This window comes from Kogia breviceps, chromosome 5, assembly GCF_026419965.1.
Source record: "Kogia breviceps isolate mKogBre1 chromosome 5, mKogBre1 haplotype 1, whole genome shotgun sequence".
NCBI lineage: Eukaryota > Metazoa > Chordata > Mammalia > Artiodactyla > Physeteridae > Kogia > Kogia breviceps.
Window position 1 is genome coordinate 60751820 of NC_081314.1, and position 16216 is coordinate 60768035.

General features: G+C 44.2%; 1 protein-coding gene across 6 annotated transcripts in view; it reads right to left on the bottom strand.

Moving 5' to 3' along the window:
- TBL1XR1 (TBL1X/Y related 1) overlaps positions 1-1841 on the bottom strand; it is a 179917-nt gene extending 178076 nt beyond the window's left edge. Inside the window, exon 1 of one of the 6 annotated variants that reach the window (XM_059063950.2) lies at positions 1600-1841. The gene's annotated coding sequence lies outside the window, so the exon portion shown is untranslated. Of the gene's footprint in view, positions 1-798; positions 910-1599 lie in introns of those variants that run through there. The other 5 variants (XM_059063953.2, XM_067034036.1, XM_067034038.1 and 2 more) reach the window with 5 other exon arrangements.
- Positions 1842-16216: the final 14375 nt, after the last annotated feature.

Sequence of the window (16216 nt, forward strand, 5' to 3'; positions counted from 1 at the left end):
AAACCACACTGAGAAAACCAAAAAGTCACTTCAACGTGTAACCAGAATATTTATTACAATTTTTTTTAAGGCAAGTAGATAAAAACACCACCAGGACCTTATATTATCCAACCTAATAAAGAAGTCTTTAGGAAAAAAAAGGGGGGGGGGAGAGAAACGATTACTTAATTATACGGGGGAGAATCAAACCATTCAGACTAAAAATAACCCACATTTCACCCACCAAATTTTATTAACAAGCTTGTTGAGATCAGCATAAGGGTCTTGTTTAAAAAACAAGAAAGCCAAAAGTCAACTTCCCTCTGTCAACTATAATCACATAGGTACTAAAACTCTTCACCTTGGTGCCCACAGAGTCCACAGTTTTAAGAAAACTCCAGACACTTGAGGAAAAAAACCTAGTTTTTAACTAGGTTCCAACACTTTTGTCATTTGTAATCACCAAATTATTTTCGAGATTATTATTAGATAACCTAACAACGGGAGCGTCTTTAAGAGCCATTACAACCCAAATTTTACATGAAACACCCCATTTTCACAACCTAAATTTATTTTCGGTTGCCACTGCAAAGTGCTGCCTGTTCCAGCAAATTAGGAACTTCCAAAAATACTGAACACGCTAACACACGCATGGCTTCCCTCGAGCTGCCATTTCAGATTAATATTTCACTTATAAAAGTCTGCTTCTGTTCAAAAAATGACATCGGTTGCAAAGAGGAAGTTACCGATAAACCACTCTCACAACGTGGCCTTTACACTGTCAGAAAATAATGTGACTCTGAGCCACCCAAAACTTACCAGGAAGCTGGCAATAACTTTGCCAATTCTACACTTCTGAACCCAACTTCAAAGAGGCTCTATCAAATACCTCCTCAAGACGATAAAAAGCACTAAGTTACAAATAAACACGTCCCGGAGCTCGGCCGCGCGCCCCTCCCCCGCCCGCGCCCCCGCCCCCGCCCGGGACGCGCGGCCCCAACAGCCGCCCGCGGCCCCAACAGCCGCCCGCAGCCCCCAGCACGCCGGCCAGGGTCGTCGCGCCGGGCCCGGGGCCGCGCCGCGGGAGGGGAGCGGATTTCCATTGCTGCCTGAGGTTTAACAAAATAACGTGCACCGAAGAGATCCCTCTCCCCTGCTAAAAATAGGCTATAAAGGAGTCGGCCTCATGATGGCTCCTTGATTCAATTTGCTGCAAATTCTTTCCTGAAAGCCTCCTGCACATACACACACACACAAAATGGGGGTGTAAATGCACGAAGGGTGGAAGGGGGGAGAAGGCCGAGGTGCACATTTTCGGAGACAACAACAACATAATAAGGGTGAGGATCCCCCGGGACCAGGAAAGGGTAGGGGGTGGGCAGGCACGTGAGCATTTCAAAGAAGCTTGAGAGCAAAAAGGGGGGATGGGGCACCCTAAATGCCTTCCCTCCCCTCCCCCGCCAAACCCCCAGCTCCCCGAAGGGCCAAGTTGGAAAAATGCATGTTCCACTTGCGCCCATCCCCCCCCCGGAGGCCCGGCGACCCCCGGCCGCTTCCGCCCGCGCCCCCCGCCCGGGCCCGCGGCCGCCCCCACCCCGGGGTCCGGCCCCCGGCGCTTACCTGGAAACCGTGGCCTCCGACGCCGCTCCCCCCTCCCGGGAATGGAGACACAAGGAAATTCCCCTCCTCGCCGCCGCCGCCACCTCCAACCACCCCCAAAATAACCCCTCCGGGGGGTGAGAAGCAATTATAACCCCGGCTAGCGGAGGGCGCGGGGGATGGGCGCCGGGCGGGCGGGGGCGGGGAGCGCGGCGCGGGTCCCCAGGTGGCGAGCGGAGGTGCTCCCGCCGCGGGGGGAGGGGCGGGGGCGCACGCGGCCGGCGGCGGGGGGAGGCGGCGCGCGGGGGAAGGGCGCGAGCGGGGAGAGGAATTGAGGCAGAAGGTAAAAGCTGTTACTAAGGGAAAGAGCCAAACGGTTCGGAGCAGCCAACGGCTCAGACACTCAACACTGGGGAGAGAGGAATGGGGACCAGCCAGGCACAAATGAGCTCGCGAGGCCCGCGGCGGCGGCGGCGGCGGCGGCGGCGGCCGCGCAGCAAAACAAACCCAAGCGGCCTGCGCCGGGCGGGCGGGCGCGCGGGGGAGGGGCCGACGGGGGAGGGGCGCCGCGGACGCGGGGAGGAGGTGGCGGCGGCGGCGGCGCGGCGGCGCGCTGGGGGGGGTCACCGCCGGCTTCGTTCCTTTTCCTCCCGCCCGCCGCGGCGGCGCTGGGGGCTGGGTGGGCGCGGCGCAGGCTTTTAAAAAGAAAGACAGACCCGCAGGCGCTCCGAGGTGTCGCCGGGCCCCCGGCCGCCCCGCCCCCACCGCCGTGAGCGGTCGGGTGCGGGGTAGCCTGGGTGTTGGCTGCGCGGCTCCGCGCCCGGTGGGGGCGGGAAGGCTTGTGCCGCCTCGGTTGGGGAAACGCCGGTTAGCTTTGCTGGGGAGGGCGGCGGGGCTCCCGCGTGCTCGGGGGCGGCCTGGTCCCGCGGGCACCCGGGCTGCGCGGCGCGGCCGTCGGGCCACTCGCACGCGGTGAGCGTGTGAGGGGAGCGCGGCGCAGGCATCATATGGACGTTTGTTTGTGGAAAGATTTACACGCACCTTTGTGTGCGTAAATACATATGTTTCTCGGAAGCGTACCTGGAAAGGTGCTTTATCTGTAATAAGCGGTATTCAAAATGTAATCCAGAGTACGGGATATGTGGAGAAAAACACACACAGGAAAAGGGTTTTGATACTAAACACAAAGCTGTAATTGAAGTGTTTATGCCCAAATGTACTGTGAATTAAACATATGGTGGTATTTATCGCCTGGTGGGTCTGTTTGAAAGGTTTGGTCGATCAGTTTGCGTTTCACAAAAATAAAATAATGTAACTAAATGTTTACTAAACATATATACCTCTACGGCAGCAAAGACAGTAGAAGTATATCCACTTTGTGTACTTATTGCATGTGTGTAGCACATCAAGGCGGTTTATAGAGTGTAACTTAGATGAGTGATAATGTGACAATATGATGAGTGCAGCGGGTTGTTTTTAAAAAGGGAGGCACCTCACAGTTTTTGAAACAAATGTGTTCATCAGAGGTCCGCAAAAAGCAGGCCTTGGAGCCTTCTCAGACCTTTGTATAAGCCTAGGGCAAAGAAAGCAGCTTACCCTTTTAAACCTTTTTGTTGTTATTTTCAGTTATTGCTGTCTTCAAAGTAAAATAACATTTTTTCAGCCTTTTTAGGTAAGGGGTTCTGCTTTCTAACTTTAATAACAATATTTGGAAATCGGCGTAGTCATAATTTTGAAGCAATAGCCTTTTCCTCTCAATATCAGAGACCTAAATTTTCACACACACAACACATACAAAAAAAGTTCATTAGAAGTAACTTTACACGTCTGGACTCCGGGTGGCCTAATAAGCTCAGTGATGAGACAGGTGCTTTTTTTTGGCGAAGGTCAAAGGCTCTTGCCCCTGATGAGCTCTTGGAGGAGGGTGGGGAAGAGCAGCTGAAGGCCTTTCCAGACGTTTTTTTTTTTGGGGGGGGGGGGGCAGGAAAACCATCAGAGGAAAGGGAGTGAGATTGTAAACTCCCTCTGAACCACCAGAAAGAGAGTTCAAAGCATCTCGGTGGTTTGTCCTTAGAGCTATTTTCGTATATGAAAGAGGGAATGTTAGATTAAACAATGTCACCTGATGGGAATTTAGATAACTGCAGGTTTCCAAAATACTGTGTTGAGTGTACAGGGAAACAGCACAGAGAGAGCTAGTTTTGCATTTCAGTAAGATTCTAAAGCTTAGGCTTATTTACTGGAGAACTAGTACCTTTGCAAAGATGCTTTCCAGAAGCGCTGAGAATATATCTTTCTTCTTTTTTTTCAATATTTTTAGTGACATACATATGTATGTCACTAAGCATAATTCCCTCTTCAATTAGTAAGCTATCTCAGTACAGCTAGGGTTCATTATCTGAGCCACCCAATGAAACACATCTACTGGCCTAGCTTGTTTTTGAAGTTCCACATTGTGCCACCGCTGTGCGTGGGTCCTGTCCAAGCAGCAGCTACTATAAAATCAAACCACTCATCTAGTGAATGAGGACTTCCCAACTACACAATTTCTTAATAGGGTCATCTCCAAACCTGGGACCCCAGACTTACCTTCCTTCAAAATGACCTCATTCCCTCCCTCAGGTTCATGGGGTCCCAGGCTTCTAGCCTGAAATTCTTATACCCTACACCAAGCTGCCTCCTTTCCTAACAGAAATTCCTAAATCGTTATTATCACAATGATAATAATAATCCATGCATTTGTTTACAAGGTATTTCTGTGCATAATTGACTTCATTTGTCACCAAATAAAAGTCACCTCAGGGGACCTGTGCCATAAGGTTGTTCCAGTAAAGTGAACTTCCTCCCTATGCTCACTGAAGACCGACTTGAAGCACCCTTTGGACAAAAACAGTACCAAATGTGGAAAAGCCTTGATTCTCTCAGCGAAGGGGTTTTAAAGGAGGCCATATTTTGATCACTTTGATTTGTATATTCCAGAACCTATCTGATATGACATTGTGGCTTCAACATGAAATACTCAGATAAAAGAGCCACCATACAAAGGTCACATGCATTGTCACTCCACCCACTAGTCATTCCAGCACATCCAGTATCCCAGATCAGAGGCCTCGCCAAAATGCAAGCAATAACTAGGCACAAGTGTGAGGTAATGACCAATTTCCAGTACTTTGTCCTAATCTAAAAGCCGTCCTTATGTTTTGAATATAAATGTTAATATGTTTCTAGAAAGGAGAAATTACTGTTACTAAGAAATTTTAAAGCAAAGAGGCACATTATGAAGAAAGTTCTCTTGAACTTTCTAGCTAACTTCTCAAGGAAGAGAAACTTCTTACCGGTAACTGTTACCAGAAGTTATATGTGTATTATAAAATGACTAAACAAATTTTGACTTGTTTTATTTCAATAATATTACACCCAGGGGATGTGGTATGGCAAGATAGCCTATACCTTTGCAACTTTTATCCCTCAGGAAATAGAACACTTTAAAATTAAGGTGGTTTAATCCCAGACCTCAGGATCTCATTACTATATTTTTAAAGTCACCGTGATGTTTTAAGTTGTATATATTAGCTGATCTATGTAATTAAAATATTCAAAACAAACTTAATAGCATGAAAATGGTATTTGATACCAAAAATATTATCTTGGCACTGTAACTCTTTTTCATATTGTTACTCACCCATGAAATCAGTGGCTTTATGTCTGCAGCATTTACCCCCAAGCTTCTTGCTGGCACCCTGTGACATGTTTCTGTTTCATTTTGACTCCGTTTGTACAATTCTTTGTCTGTGGTTCTTCCAGCTATCAGCTTTTGCCACCCACACTGATACACATCTCAGCCACACATCTCAAGATCTCAGCACACAGGCTCCTTTTCTCCATCTGTGCTTAGCATGCGATGTGTGACCTTTCCTCATCAGTGTGAACCTTGTCACAGTTTTCCATGACTCTGTGACCCGTTTTCATTACAACAATGAACTTTACTTGGGAGTCTTCATTTAAATTACAAAAGCAACACACAACCATCTTGCAAGTATTTATGCCTCTCAGATAATGGAAATAGCAGGTTGTATCCTGCCTTTGTGATTAGTCAGAATAGAAAACCAGCCACACACAGAGCCTACTGCTGTACCAATCACTTACTTATACTGACCAGCCATGTTCTTACTGAGGCAGTGCTCAAGGCCTCACATTATGTTGATGGTTTTGCTGTTCATTCATTCAACAAACTTTTCCTGAATGCTTAGCATGCCGGGCACTGTTCAAGAAGCTGTTTACAGTAAACCAAACACAGGCCCTACTCGCATGGAATTTATGGTCTAGTCCAGTCAGGTGGGGGTTAGGAGGACAGACAGACTTTCAAAAAATATGTCTGCATTAGGCTATCGTTTGACTTCTGTAACAAAGACAATGTAAAAAATGGCTTAAACAAAATAAAAGCTTATTCTCTAACATGGCCATTCAAATGTAAGCATTCCAGAACAGATAAGGTATCAAGGACCCAGATTGTTCTACTAGCTCGACATGTATCTCCTACCTAGTGGTCTAAGGTGGCTTTTCTAGCTCCCGCAATCACATTCAAATTCCAGCCACTGGGCCAGAAAGAAGGAGAAATAGAGGATTTATGTCTTCTCTTTCAGAACTAGTCCTGGCAGTTGTTCTTATCACTTCTACTCATACTTAACTGGCCAGAACTTGGGCATATGACCATACCTAGCTGCTAGTAAGTAAGGTAAATAACAGGTACCAAGCTTAAGTAAAATAAGGTGGGGAGAGGGTTGACAGCATATGTTAGTTTAGATAGGGCTTTTAGAAGAGGCTGCTCAGTTAAGGTGACCTGTGAGCAGGAAACGAAATGAAGTTGGGGGGTGAGTGGCAAATATAAGAAGAAAGCAGAGGGAATGTCAGGTACAAAAGAACAGAAGCAAAAGCAAGCGTGCTGTATTCTAGGAATAAAAATGATGCCAGTTGACTGGCACAAAGTCAGCCAAGGGGTGGCGGGAGAGGGAGCCAGGGACCACATGTGAAGACCTTTTTCTTTTCATGAGATGGAAAGCCATTGAAAGGTATTGAGTGGAGAAGTGACTTGACGTGACTTCTGTTTTACTATGCAGAGTGTTAAGTGCAGTAGTGCAACAGTGGAAAGGGGACAACTAGTTAGGGGCTAGTGCAGCAATCCCAATAAGAGGTTGGCAGCATGGAGGATGGTGGCAAGAGCTGGTTAAAAGAAGCTAAACTCTGTACATTTTAAACAAGGATCAGGAAATATATTTGTGGCATGCGAGAGAAACACAAGATTCAAAGATGATTCTGAGATTTTAGACCAAGCAAGTAGAAGAATGGAATGTGCATTTATCAAGATGAGAGAGTCCGGGAGAGGAGAAAGTTTATGAGGGAAAAATCAAGAGTTTTGTTTTAGAGTTTGATGTGACAATCAGACATCCCCATGAAGATGTCAAATAAGGAGCCAGATATACATGTCTGGTGTTCAGAGGAGGTTTCAGAGCTGAAAATATAACCTTGGGACTCATCAGTTAAGTAAGGATATTTGAAATCACAGATCTGGATACAAGTGGCTTGAGAGTGAGTGTAGGTAAAGAAGAGTTCTCTATTACCTTCACCTGTCTCCTGCCCCAAATGTCTCCCCTGCTCTTGATGGGCTCAGAAGCCTAAACATATTTTATCACGGGTGGCTATAAGGTGACATTCTATCTGTGCAAGGACACTGATGGAAAGAAACCATAGGTCATATTAATGGCTACCAGTTATTGAAGCTTATTGCTTGTTACCAAGCACTTTTATCTTTGCTGTCCCTAATTTTCTCAAAATCCTGGAGATGTAAATAATACTGTTATCTCAGTTTGACTCATGAGGAAACTAAAGTAACAAGACCAAATAGCTTATCTAAGTTCACGTGGCAAATGGCAAAACAAGAATTCGCACTCAAGGCTGTCTGAGAGCCTGGTCTGCTTTTCCACTAAGTGAAACTAAGCAGGTCAAGGCAAGAAAGTGCAAGTGTTTGCTGCAAAGTCCTTCCATGAACGGAGGAGAGAAATGCAAAGTGGAAAAAAGGAGAAACTGCTTCAGGGGAGGAACCACATCTTAATCTCATTTATATCACCCACATCTGCTAGATCAGAATCTCAAAAAATGCTTATTGAATGCAGTGGTTATAGTCAACCAGCTGCATTCAGTCACTTGAACTCTGAGCTATTAGTGCATCTACACAAGGAAGAAAGGATTACACAAGGAAGACCTTTGCCCCACTCACTCCCTACCTCTAACCACCTCCAGTGCTCCCACGTGGCAATTTGGGTTTGGCGTGTTCTCGAAGACAGGTTTTGTGGGCAATATGTTGTAATTCAGTTTTATTTATTACAAATTTGAAAACCTAGTTTTCCTTTAAGCTTTCAAGCTCCATATCTAAGTCTCTCTTTTAAGTGAATGCTTACAATCTGGTTAATTAAATTCCTTTGAATTATTAAACTTCATTTATACATTTAATATATTCAATCTTCTTTTTAAAATACTTCATTGCTCAACAAACAAAAGAATCACAAGTAATGCTCATAAATATGATAAACTAATTATAAAATATGATGAATCTTAAGTTCTTTTGAATATAACAAAAATACAGATTTAATAAAATTCTCATATCTTTTCACTGGAAATCACAAATCTAAATCAATTACAGAGCTCACGTAGATGGTTTAAATTGGCATCACAAGGACAACCTGTCAGGCATTCTAAAACGTCAAATTATCTTACACATTACAGATGTTTAAAACACCAAATACAAATATGCACAAGTTATTTCTAAGCATAGAATAAAAAACTTACTTTGGTAGACTTAAAAAGTTTAAGTACATAGGCTTTAAGTAAGTATTGATATACTTATCTCTTTATTTAACTTTATACTTTACTGAGGCTAAAAGAAACATGCTTTAAATAAACAATTCTACTGGCCCAGGTGAGTTAGGGTAAGTGGCTAATTGTCCTGAGAGGTCTGGCTGGAGATGCAGACATCAGAGTAGTATTTCTCACTGATAAGACATACCGAACCCTCCTTAATGCCGCCAGTGGGAACCCCGAATTCTTGCCTTCAGGTGGGTAGTGGTCTTGCCACCGTTCCTGCTCACAGATTCTGGCTGAACCTACTTCTTCCAAGTGATTGGTATTTGTGCCCCTACTGCTACATTGCTGACACACATAGCTGAATTCAACCAATTTATAAACTATTTCATTTTATTCTGAATTGTTTGTATTTTTTTCTTCTCTGATGGGACTACAATTCTTACAGAAATTAACTGTGCACATTCTCATGTCTGTGGCTGGCTCTGCAGTTCTGAACACACATACACACACACACCCTTATTATGGCCACTGGAAAGTGAGCAGACTTCACTTTATAAGAATACACCAAATGCCCTTATGTTAAGATTTCTTAAATTGTGTTCCACTCATCATGGGCACATAGCCTGCACTTCGGGGAGTAAAAGGTTCAACATTAAAGAAGTCTGGGAAATCTCACATGTTAAATCCACCTTCTAGAGATTTGCGATGTTCGTTAGCATATTAAAGACTGAGAAACCTTGCAGTATGAAAATCTTATAAACGCTTTGAACCCCCTTTTTAAAGACATACCTTTCAAAATCTTGCAAAGCTGGCATTCTGTGGAACGCATTTGGTAAATTGTGTTCAAATTTGGTGAAATGTCTTTATTTTAATTCTTGATCTTTTATTTTTCTACTTTTTGGAGATCAAAACTGACATATACAACTAAATGGGCTTCCTAATACTTCCCTTCCCCTAAACTTATCCCACCCAGCCACAGACAGAACTGAATAGTCACAGCCCTTCCCCACAGGGGGAAACTGCTCTCCCAGGGGCAAAGGGCAAGAGAAATTATGTGTCCCGTGGCAAGTCCCCTGCAATAAGAGAGGGGAAGTCACTGAGCACCTGTGCTCCCTTCCGACTCTCTTGAAAGTCACTGTCCTTTGCAGAGACTCAGAGAACTCCTCATGGGGCACAGGACCTCCCTCCCCTTCTACAGCTTTTGATGTTGTGATCTTCCTTGAGCAACACAAAGGAAAGACTGTGTATGCCAGTGCCCAGGTTATTATTGAATCAAATAAAATGAACTTGATTTTAGACACATTTTGTGATAGGTATAACAACCACAGGGCTAGTGTAGAGGTCAGAGGAACTGGGTTCTAGATGCGGCTCTATCCAAGTTGTGTGTAATCTTAGACAAAGCAACAAGCAGCTCAGAAACTCAGCTTCCTCATGAAAAAAGTAGGCAGCACATAACAAGATTGCTCCAAAGTGGCCAGTTCTGCATGGCCACACCACATCATCCTGCTAACTGGCAGGCTCACAGCCCATCTCCATCACCCAGTCAACATCTATCAGTGACTACCAGGTGCCAGCTATTTCACAGGGCTGTCACATGCCTCTAATGAAATAATGTTTGTGAAAGCAGATCACAATCTCCTTTCAAAAGCAAGGTATTTTTAGTTATTATTCTGCATAATAAAAGGTATAAAGAATAAGAGCTATGGGAAGCCTCTTAAACACATTTCACCTGTTTCGCAGTCTTGCCTACCCCCACCCCCCTCCCCGGGGGTGGCCTGACTAACTTTGAAGCAGAAGTCACTTTGAGCAACAGCCAGAGGAAGTAGAGACCTGGGCCAAGACCAGCTCATGACACAGCTAACCTCAGAACATCAAATAGTAGTAAGAGCGAGCATGTTATTGAGTACTTACCATGTGTTAGGCCTTTTGTTCAAAACCATTTGATGCAGATTAACATTTAATCCTCACCACAGCCAGATGAATGAGGAACCATTATTATCCCCTGTCCATAGATGAGGAAACCAAATCACAGGCTGGTTATGTGACTTGCCTGAGGTTCCCTAGCTCTAAATGTCAGAGCTGGATTTTCATCTAGGCAGGTGAGTTCATACCCTTAACCACTACGCCACACAGCAAGCAGATCTGAGCCTGGCAGGGGCGGGGGTGGGGACAGAACTGCTGCAGCCAGAGAGCATTCTGGGTCACAAGCCAGCCCGGAGGTCCTGGGAGGCCTCTCTTAGGACCACAGGTGTTAGAACCCGAGGAAGTCTCAAGAGGCAGACCTCTTCACTACTCTAGCGGGGGATGCATGAGACCTTCGGTCTCCAGAAGCTCCTGGCTGGCAGAAACCCTTGCCCCCAGGCATTGAGAACTGGGGCACCCACAGCCTGAGGAAGGGTAGCTCCAGACCATAGCATGAGGTGGAAGCCAGTGGAAGGGGGCAGGAGGAAAGGAGAAGTAGAAGCAGACTGCAGTCCTCCCTCCAGCTGGGAAAAGGCAGCCAGGTCAATGGGTTTGCCTTTGAGCAGGAGGATTAGCTCTCTTGAGTAAGTACACCTGGAGCTAAGAGCTGGGCCAGGCTTCCTTCTAATGAGGAGTCAGAGAGGAGTTACAGAGGAGCGAGGGCAGAGAAAGGGACATGGCGGGCTCGGAAGCTGGGGGGCAAACTTTTACTGTAAAGGGCTAGACAGTAACTATTTTAGGCTTTGCGGGTCATGTTCTTCTTTGTTTTGTTTGTTTGTTTGTTTTTTCCTCCAACCTTTTAAAAAGTATAAACCATTCCTAGCTCCAGGCTGCTGCTGGATTTGGTCTGTGGGTTATGGTTTGCCAACCGATCTAAAGAAATCATTGGTAAACCTCACCATTTTACCTGAGTCTGACCCTGCCCTCCTCTCCAAAACTGGCCATTTACCTCAAACTAGGGCCCTCCAAGGAGTTGGAGGATCACTGTGATGAGGAAAAGGGCGTAAGGTTCTGACTCTGGCGATGCATCTTGAAATCTGAGTGAGGTGTGTTACACTGAGGTGCTACAGGACTAACTCTTTTTGGCAACCCGAAAGTTTGCTCTGGGGATTATCATGCCATGCACAGCCGCACACATGAGCAACTCTGCAAGACTTATGTTTCATGCCACATTCCATTTGGGAACTGATGCCCAAGACAATATTGCAGAGCAATGATACTCAGTGTTACTCTATTTCAGGGAAAGTGGAGTAGCAAACGTTTGTCTCAATACCCAAAAATGGAATGTCCCAATGTCTTTGAGAAGAGCCTGACCTCAGCAGGAAGAAACTGTACCTTTAAGTAAACTTGACTTTCAGTCATAATGTCCCCTTTGAAGAGCCCAGATATGCAATAAGGAAGCTCAGCTATAAAAAAAAAGCAGCTTTACATATTTTGCTATTAGAGGGGCAGCTCATTGTCCTACCGTCTGCCTCAAATTATCTGTCTCATAGCTAGACACAAAACAGTTCTTCTCTTCCCACCTTGAACTTGAACTGCTATTTACTAAAGCTATCTTAACACAAAGGCATAGTTTTAAGGCAGGGAGGTGGGAAAAGGGGAGGGAACTTATAACGCTTTTTTTTTTTTTGCCTAAAAATTTATAGGAGATATGGCATCCAAATAATTATTAGAACGTTCCAATAAACTTCACATAAATTTAAAGTGTCAGAGAGACTATGTATAATGGAATACAGGGAAAGGTTATTGATATTGGGCAAAGGACAGAAAAGTTTTCAGTAGGAACATGAAGTTTGGGAAGAAAAAAATGACAGAGGGAAGGGGTCAAGAAAAACATCCAGTTGAGAAGCTTTGGTCCACCATGGCTTAGAGGTCTGAAAGTGGCCACGGGCTGGGGCAGAAAGGTCTTAGAAACAGTTTCCCCTAGTTCACAAATCCTGCCTGGGACCTGCTTAAAGGGAAGACTAGGAAGCACTTACTGAATTCATTACATTTCCCCTTGCCTGGGTGGCCCATTGCAATCACCCTGACAACGGTTCCTGTGTTGACCAAGGCAAGCTGGCTAGACAGCCTATTAACCAAGAAACAGTAATAAGAGAACTGCCCCACATTAAATTTTAGGGAAATGTTCTGTGGAGGTTTAAAATTACAAATAATTATCTACTTGGAGTAGTCTAGGTAAATTAATACTTGGAAGATTTGAAATACATTTTATCTTAGAGATCCCTTTATATCCTATTAATTATATATATCTCTATATATTTGGAACTTAGACCAAGGAGCAGTGGCTCTCATCTGCAATAACCTCCTAGTCTTTGCTTCCTTTCCGGCTTTCCTCCAAAACGTTTGCATGAAGCAGCTTAAAACCTCTAATGCCCAAACTTCTCTGAAGCCCCACCTGCATTTACTCCTCTGCCCTGGGCTGTGTTGCAGTCACACCGAGTTTTTCCAGTTCAGTGCATGGACCGCATGGACCGTGCTCCCTCCCACCACAAAGCCTTTGCCATTGCAGTAACAGCTGCCTGGGCCACCTGCTCTCCCCGTGCTAACCTCCACACCCTCCCTCTTCCTAGTTAACCCCACACTTTCACTCCTACCCCCTGGTCTCAATTCAAGCATCACTTCCTTGGGAAGATTTTCCTGACCCCTGACAAGAGCAAATGTCCCCATTATTCATATGATCTCTTTATAACAGGACTCTGCTCCTTCACAGTACTTATCACAGTGGCCATTTCATGTACATTTGTCTAATTATTTGATTTACAGTCTGTCTCGTCCACTGGACCATGAACTTTTTTAAAATTAATTTTTATTGGAGTATAGTTGCTTCACAACGTTATGTTAGTTTCTTGCTGTACAGCAAAGTGAATCAGTCATACGTATACATATATCCATACTTTTTTCGATTTCCTTCCCATTTATGTCACCACAGAGCACTGAGTAGAATTCTCTGTGCTATACAGTAGGTTCTCATTCGTTATCTATTTTATACATAGTAGTGTATATATGTCAGTCCCAATCTCCCAATTCATCCCACGCCCTCCTTTCCCCCTTGGTATCCGTAAGTTTGTTCTCTCCATCTGTGGCTCTATTTCTGCTTTGCAAATAAGTTCATCTCTACCATTTTTCTAGATTTCACATATAAGCAATATTATACGATATTTGTTTTTCTCTTTCTTACTTCACTCTGTATGACAGTCCCTAGGTCCATCCACATCTCTGCAAATGTCACTATTTCATTTTTTATGGCTGAATAATATTTCATTGTATATATCTACCACATCTTCTTTATCCATTCCTCTGTCAATGGACATTTAGGTTGTTTCCATGTCCTGGCTACTGTAAATAGTGCTGCAGTGAACATCAGGGTGCATACATCTTTTTGAATTATGGTTTTCTCCAGATATATGCCTAGGAGTGGGATTGCTGGGTCATGTGGTAGCTCTATTTTTAGTTTTTTTTAAGGAAACTCTGTACTGTTCTCCATACTGGCTGTACCAATTTACATTCCCACCAACAGTGTAGGAGGGTTCCCTAAACCATGAACTTCTTAATGGCAAAGATTATGCTTGTTTTATTTATTAATGTACAAGGCACAGAGAAAGCACTCAAGGTGAGCTGTTATTATTATATATGTCTGGAACAGTAGATCAGCTTTTCATTTGGAGTCTTTTAGAATGCTGTGTACAAGTTTACCACTTACAAAATTGACTAGGAACAAAACAAAACCAAACCAAACCTATGCGTAAGCACGATGCCAAACTATTCCATCTGATAAATTAGTAGGAACATGAGAAACACTGCTTTTAGATAAACAGAGTATACTGTTCTGAAGGGTTGGTTTATTCATGGGTGTATTGTGTTGGGGAGTATTTTTATAGCATAGCCAAGAGATATTATGGAGTTTTCAAATAAAAGAAATTCTAAAGATCTTTTGATCTGTGGGCAGCAAATGTAGCCCCCCCCTCAGACTCCCCTGCCCCGATCCTTCACCCCAGTCAGCCTATAGGGGCACACATTCTACCATTAAGGGTAGCAGGATGAGAACTTTGAGAAGTGCTTAAATAAGAGGATTACAAAATGCATCCGAAATGTAGAAAAATGATTCCTTTCTCTCTAATCTTTTAAAAATAGGAGATCAGTAAGATCCATATCCACACCCTCACAATTTCTTAAGCCTTGATCAGTTTGTGGTAAAACATTGTTTTCTAAAGCATATAATCTCAGATATCTATATCTATAGATATATAGGTATAAATCTATCCCTGATTTATAGAGGAAATATTTGAGCTAATATAGTGTTATAGAAATCCCAGTATTGTCTCAGATCAGGTTTGCATTTGGTAAATATTTTAAATGCTCCAGTTTGATTTAATGTAAAACAGATACATAATAACACATAAGCAAAAGTGTACAAAAGGCCCACTATAACCAAAATGTTTAATAAATGGTATTTCATTATTTTTCACAGATATTTGCCAAAGAAATTGGAAAGTGCCAAGAAAAGCAGGAATGGTATTTAGGGCTCTGGCCAGCTTTGGACTTGAATTCAAGTTTTTGACCTGAAAGCTCCTCAAAATGTGTGCTTTAAAGATGATGGTGATATCTAGAACAGATGTTCAAATCAACACCACACACACACACACACACACACACATACACACGAGGGAGGGAAAAAAAGAAGTGTTTAGGGAGCAGATCAGGGATTCTTACATGTGAAGATTATTTCCTTTAACCATGGTCCTGTTATTCAGCATCCATAAAATAAATCATTTACAATTTGAGCAAACTAACATCAGGTTCCTGCAGGGCTATAGAAAATGACTTGTGGGAGCTAACAAGAAACAGGGGCTGGAACAAGTGAATGGAGCCTTTGTTCTGTTCCAAGGGGTTGACAGTCCTTAGAAGGCTTACAAGCCACTACTTATGACTTACCTTTCCACCCACACTTCTTCTCCAAGCTCTTAATACCACTTAAGGCTTCTTGTGTTATCCTAGGGTTTTAATTCCACTGCTTCCTACTGTTCTCCAATCAGCTGCCTTCTCTGTTTGTGGGCACCCTGAGAAGGACTGTCTAGGACACAGTGGACCAGGGTGCTTTTCACCCAAACTGACTTAGATTCTACTAAGTGACTGATTACTTGGTTGTCATTGAGGTACCAGTTCCCTCCACAGGCCTTGTGTGCCCCAACCTTGCCCAGTCTCAGCTACCTCAAAACAAGCTTCTAGCTAGATGCAGGCCTTGTTCTCTCTTCCAGACAATCAGGGCACAACAGAATTTGAAACCTGTCTTGGTTTTTCCTGGTCCAAATACTTTCTCAGATCTAACCAGTGGCACCTACTTCTTCCGGTTGCATTTCATCCCAGGCCCCTGGCAGGAGGGCCAGGCCACCAACATGCTTTCTTTCGGCCTAGGTCCTCTGCTCACAGCCCTCCTGAGCCCTTCCACTAGCCCAGGACACGGGCACAGGGTGGATGGAAGCCCTGCCATGTATCCCAACCATTAGGCTGAAACTTACTTCTCAACTCCATCTTGCCAACCCATTTTCCTGGAGGCTCAGTTCTATTTCATCCCTTCCAGTCCCAGATATCTCAGCAGGCCTACTTTCTCTGACCTGCACTTCCTCACTTCAATCCTTATTCTGCCTCCAGCTCTGCCCTCCCAATTCCTGTCCTAGGCTTGCACTGAATTTGCACTTCCTTTGGGCATCTGCTTTGATTTTCAGCCCTGATTTGGATCACTTGCTTGAGTCTGCTTTGGCCTGAGAGGTTGCTAGTGTCCTTCTAATCCTTCTTTTATTCACCTCCTGTCACTCCA